Below are 6,275 nucleotides of genomic sequence, written 5' to 3' on the forward strand. Positions count from 1 at the left end.
ACATACATACATATATATATATATATATATATATATATATATATATATATATATATATATATAATAGGCCTTGAGGGCAAACGTTCTCAGTATCTAAAGGGGAAACAGGAAAAAAAGGCAGCGTCAGCAGGGTCCCGTAGCCAGGGTGCCAACCAGGGAGGGAAGGAGGTTGTCAGTGGATGGAACTGAGACTGAAAGCCAAGTTTCCTGACTCACTGGTGCCTGGGGGGGGCGGGGGGGGGGAGGAAAGGTCAGAAAGGCCAGGTTCCTCCCAGTTGGTGGGGTCTAATGTGAGGCCCTGAACATTATGATGGGATCCCCACCTGAAGAGCTGGTCTGGCCAGCTCCCACCTCCGAGGATCTTTGGGAACCCAGCCCATGGAGGAGGCGAGGGCCCTGTTCCTCCAGCTCACAAAGCTGGAAAGGCACCTCTGTGGCCACAAACGTCCCTTAGGCTGATCACAGGACACAGTCAGCCAGGGGGAGCGAATCGACTCTGCACGTCCCCCTGGCAGCCGCCAGCGCTTGCTTTCCCTTATTACTCCCAGTGGTGGATACCCACAAGCCGTGCTTAGCGCATGCTTACTGTCCTGCCCACTCACAGCCCCCCACAACCTAAGAGCTAGCCAGAGGGCTTGTTCAGTGTCTTGGGGCCCAGTTATTGCCCCTCTCATTCTCTCCTGAGGAACTGACCTGGAGATGGTGTGTGAGACCATCCCCCCAACTCCCAGGGATCAGCTCTTCCCCAGCCTTCTCGGTTAACTCCTTTTTCTCTGGGTTGATTTTATTTTATTTTTTCTTGTAAAGGTACTATATGCCTAGAGTAAAAGATCCGGTAATAAAAGGCAAGTCTCCCTCCTACACCTATCCCCCAGGCCCCCAACCCTCCTCCCTGAGGGTAACCATGGTTACCAGTCTCTTGGAGAGCATTGCAGAGATAGTCTGAGCACATATTGCATCTTCATTCATTCATTCATTTAGCAAATATTATAGAGCATCTACTATTATGCCAGTCTGGAGGCTTCGGATATGGCCGTGAACAAAAGAGGTCCCTGGACCCGCCGAGCTTACATTCTGATGGGTGGAAATAGAAAATAAAATATAAGAAAAAAAAAATAAGTGTAGAGATGTTATTCGGTGATAGGTGCTGTGGGTGGGGGGGGGGGAGGCTGAACTGAGGATGGGAGTGGAGCCAAGTCCCGGAGGGCCTGGTACGCCTTAGTAAGAACTCGAACTTTTATGTTGACTGAGACTCCTGCAGGGCACTGAGCATGAACTGACTTTATGTAAAAGGCTCCCACTGGCAGCTCTGTTGAAAACAGACATATGGAGAGCAAGGGTGAGAGAGGAGAGACCTACTAGGAGGTAATGGGCACAGAGAAGTTGATGGCTCAGAGCAGTAGCAGTGGTGACAAGGGGCTGGATTCTTCCAGCTGACGACACACGCCATTCTGCGCCTTGCTTTTTCCCCTTAATGTACCTCGTACAGGATTCCACATCAGTGCATTCAGACCCTGCCCATTCTTTTTCATGACAGCATAGTACTTCAACTCAAGATGCTTTCTTATCTCTGGCCGCTCAGCACCCCTCTTTAGGCACCCACAAAATGTAGGTCAGTGCTCGTGCCTGGTCTCTTCAGAGCCCCACCGTCGCCCCAGGGCACAAGGGTGAAAAGAGATAAGGTCCTGAATCCAGCCAGAGAAAGAGAGGTTAGTGGTGGAAGTGGACACACAATGCACCTGCCCAAGTCTGGGGCTCCTCCTTTCCCCTCCCCCTTATAACCTGCTCCCTGCTGGGCCAGCTCCAGCCCTTCCCTGGCCTTCTGCCTCCTTTTCCTTTCTGAGGCTCCCACTTCCACCAAGCTGGGCAGTGCCTGGAGGTATATCCTGGAGTCTGAGAGTTCGGAGCAAGAGGGCTTTGGCCAGTGTAGACGTCTGGCAAAGACCCCTGGGGAAGCGGTCGCAGGAGAAAGGCAGGGTTCAGAGCTGTGGCCTGTGACTGGCCCCGTGGTGGGGACCTGAGGGGGAGAAGTAGAGCCTGCCAGTGGCCCAAGGAGATTGTCAGAGCTGGAAAGAGGCCCTGGTGTGGAAAGCCTGGGGGGTGGGGGTGGGGTGGGGGGAAAGAATAACAAAAACCACTCTGAGAGCCCTTTTTGCACTACAAAGGGCTTTAAGCCTCACAAAAGTCCACTTCAAAAGTAGGCAGAACAAAGGTAATTATCTCCTGTTAATGTGAAGGAAACAGACCCAGGGAGGTGAGGTGACCCATCCACAGCACCCTGCACCAGGGTAGTCACTTAGTGAACTCAGGTTTTCTCATCTCAGATTCAGGGCTTCTCTCAATTAGCCTGCCTTCCTCTCCTGAACTGATGCTGAGGATGGTGGCCTAGGGGGCCTGAGAGGCGGGGCCCGGCAAGCAAAAGTGTGGAGGGCACTGCCACCCCCATTCTGCATCCGCTCCATGCTCCCCCACTTTCCCCTCAACCCTAAGCTCCCCCTTGTTCTTGGTTCCCGGGCTCATGTGGAGCCCCCAGCTTCCTCATTTTCCCTAAATCCACACAGGCCGGGAGGTGGTTCCCTGGTCTCCACCTCCCGACTCCTCTAGGAGGAAGAGCTGCAGCTGCTTGAGCAGCGTTCTCTTGCCACCTAGGGTGTCCGAGCTACTCTCTCAGGAACTCGCTAGTGGGGTGTGTGTGTGGGGGGGGGGTGGTAAAGGGAAGCTGAGTGGCAACATTGGGAGGGATGGGTAAGACCTCATCCACCCCCTGCGCCCCGGAGCTTTCTAGTGGCCACAAGGAGTAGGGGAATGGGCGGAGTTCAAAGGGCAAGGAGACAAGGCAGAGCTGGAAAGCGACCCCCAAGGACCACAGCCTGAGGAAGAACGGCCTGATACGAGGAATCCCAGCTGATTTCGTCGGATATAAGACCCTCAATGGTATACAGAAGGCAAGTGTCGGAGAGAGGTCTAGGGAGTGGTATGCAAAGCCGCGCGCGAAATAAACTGAACATTATAGTAATGATCTTAAGGGGTCTCACGTTTTCCCACCAACATTGAGAGGCGGTTGGAAAGGGGTGCGTGGCAGTTTTCACTAGCGCCAGAGCGCTCCAAGGGCACAGGCTCTTATTTGCATCTTGTTTGCATGAACTATTTTCCCTTCAAAAGGTAGAAGTCCCCAGCCCCTTTCTCAGTTACTCCCAGCTGAAAATTTACTCCAGTTTCGGGGCGTACCCATTCTTCCGGCCATTCTCTGGCCCCTCTGACCTCTAGCTTTCCGTACCCTTCCGTTTTTCGCCCTCAGCTCTTTACCTATCCCAGCTTCAAGGCTGCGCCCCAAACTCCTCGCTGGGTTCCAGGAGCCCCGGGGGGGCCTGCGCCGCCTGGTGGCTGGCTAGAGGGAGGCTGAGAGCAGAGGGGTTCTGATTCGCCTGCCCTGGGACGTGGAGTTTTGGAAAATGTTCCCCCGAGCTTCCTGAAGCTAAATTTATCTCCCCCCGCCCCGGGGGGCGCAGAGATCCCCGAGACGATTAGCGCTGCGCCGCAGCCCGCTTGCGCCCGGGGGCCCGGAATAGGCGCCGAAGTTATAAATAGTGCCGCCCGCAGGTGTGGGGGGAGTCGGCGGGAGGGGGGCAACCCTGGCAGCCACGGCCCCTTCAGGTGGGTTGGGCGGTCGCGGTGGNCAGACGTGTACCTGTGTGATGAGCTACGCCGTGACTGTCGTCGGTCGCCGTTGTCCACACCACACAGAAAGTTTTTCCCCGGGGGGCGGCGGGCGGGGGGGCTGCGGTCTGAACGCCCCCAGCGGTTTCCTGGGCGGCGGGTTTTTCGAGGGAAGCGGAGGCAGCCCGGGGAAGGGGGGCAGCGGGGAAGAGGTGGGCGCCTGGCGCGGGCTGACGCTCCGCTTCCAGCGCGGCCCCCCACATTCCAGAACAGGCCCCCAGACCCACTCACTCAGGACCCCGCCCAGGCAGAGCCGGGCTAGCCTTTCTTCCCGCCAGAAGACCTCTCTCCTCCAGGCTCTGCAAGCATCTAACTCCTCCGCGGCGGCCCCTTTGGCTCACGTGGCCCAGCCAGCCGTCACTCTGACTCGCTGTCCCCAGTCAGCCCCAGGTATCAGTCTTCCCAAGGAGTGTTAACTCCCAGCCGGGGCTTTTCTCCTTCTCTTTGGTTAAGCATCTCACTCTCCGGGTATTTAACCCCCTTGTGCTACTTTCCCCCCAAATTAAGGTCTAGCTGGCCGCCTGAAGATTTACGTTAGAACGTGCAGATCTGGGACGCTCCCCTAGCCCCACGAGGCCCCTGCAGGCCCCACACCTGCCCTCCAGTTCCCAATTCCAGTCCGGGCCTGGGGGCGGGGCGGGGGTGGCGGCAGGCCCCAGGGGCCCTGCCGGGGTTTCGTGGGAGGGGACGGGGCCCCCAGTCAGCGTTTCTTGGCCGCAGCTGTCTCGGTGGTTTGGCGCCATAAGGGCCCGGAGTTGGGGGGGGGGGTAGGCGGGAATTTCAGGTCGGGGTTCCCCCCTCCGACTTCTTAGCGAAGGGAGCTGTGTGGACCAGAAGAGAAACGTGGGAAGGGCTGGGGGGGCGGGGGTGTCACTGAGGAACTATCAGGAGGTTCCAGGACTGTCGAGAATCAAGTGAGGGATGGCATTTCGGCTGCTGAAAAATCCAGGTTGGGTCCAGCAAGACGTCGGACGCGACCCCACAGATGGGGGACGCGGCGAGCCAGATGCACTGGGCGCCGTTCGCCTCTCTGTACCTCAGGGCCGGTGCCAAGGCGTCCGCCCTTCTATTGCCTCTAGAGGCCCTACCTCTGCTCTCCCTCGGCCACTTTCCCGCTCCCTTTTCCCTCGGCCATGCCCCCTCCTTCCCGAAGCAGCCCCCTCTCCATTTCACTGGTGCATCTGGCACTGCCGTCTCGCCCCTGGCACGGCCCTTCCCCAGGCTATCACGACCCCGACGGCAGGAGAAGGGAGGGAAAAACCCTGGCCTGGACCCCACCAGCTCCGAGCCCTCACCAACCAGAATCTGACCGGCGAGGCCGAGAAGAAAACCCGGAGCTGTGACCAGCCTCGGGACCCAGGGGGGATAGGGACGATAGGAAAACCCGGAGCGGATTACCCGAGCGGGAGCGCCCCATGCCTGAAGCTACCCCCTCCTTCCTATAGCCCCCCCCTAATTCTCCAGTGAGATAATGTCTGGGGGTGGGGGGCTGTTTGGTTTGGCCTGGGCCCTCAGGGGCGCCTCACACTTTCCGCCCCTGGCTGGGGCGCAGGGCAGCGGCCCCGAGGCTGAGTCACGGCCCGAAAGAGGGGAGGGAGGAACCGGGACTCCGCCCCTCCCCCTGCGCGGGGATCCCGGGTCAGCCCGGGTGAGGGCCAGGGCCCCCCTGGCGCCGCCCATTGTGGTCCAACAGGTTGAGCTGGTGTCCCGCGGAGCCACCTGCTGGAAAGGGAGGGAGGCCCCCTGCGCAGGGGGTTGGGGAGGAGAAAGCGAGTCCGACCCGGTTCGGCCCGGCCTGCCACGGGGAGCAGAACCTGACCCGAGGTGTCCGGATTTGATTCCGTTTTACTAGTGGGAGGGGCTCTTTAGGGTACATAGCGCTGCAGGCCCAGTTGGAAGCGTCCCTCACAGGCTGCCTTCTTCAGTTGGGGGGCACTGAAGTACATATCCTGGTCCCCTCCAAACCACACATACACACATCCTAAAACACCCAGGCCACCTGAGTCTCTGAGCGAATCCACATCAAGAGGTCCCTCCGCGGAGACTCAGTTTCTCCACTTAGGGACTCGGCAGGATGGAGGCGGGGAGCAGGAGCGAGAGCGCGCCTCCCCCTCCCCCTTCGCGATCCCGGCCCCTCCCCTATGACAACGCCAAGGCCGCTGCGGGCACCGGCTGGAGCGCCGAGGCTGCTAGCCCAGGGCGCCGATCCCTCCCCGTGGGGCGCAGTCACGCGTGGGGAGGGACGCAGGGTGCCCGCAATCAACTCCCCCGCTCCCTCTGCGGGAGATGAGGTGCGGCGTAGGAGCTAAAGCCGAGGGCCTGATGGCTCCCCCTCCCCCTACTTCCCGGGGCCCTGACCTGATTATAGCCCCTCACAGGACCCCCCCCCGACACACACACACACACACACACACACACACACACAATTCCCTGTAGAGTACTGTGGTGTCTTTCAGGTGGCTTTTTCATCTCTCATACCCTTTCCTCCCGAAGTGCTGACCCTACAGAAACCCCTCTTGGAGGAATGGAAGCCCTTGATGGGGGTGCTCGGTTCCCCG

This window comes from Hipposideros armiger, unplaced genomic scaffold (genome assembly GCF_001890085.2).
Source record: "Hipposideros armiger isolate ML-2016 unplaced genomic scaffold, ASM189008v1 scaffold_378, whole genome shotgun sequence".
In the NCBI taxonomy this organism is placed as follows: Eukaryota; Metazoa; Chordata; class Mammalia; order Chiroptera; family Hipposideridae; genus Hipposideros; species Hipposideros armiger.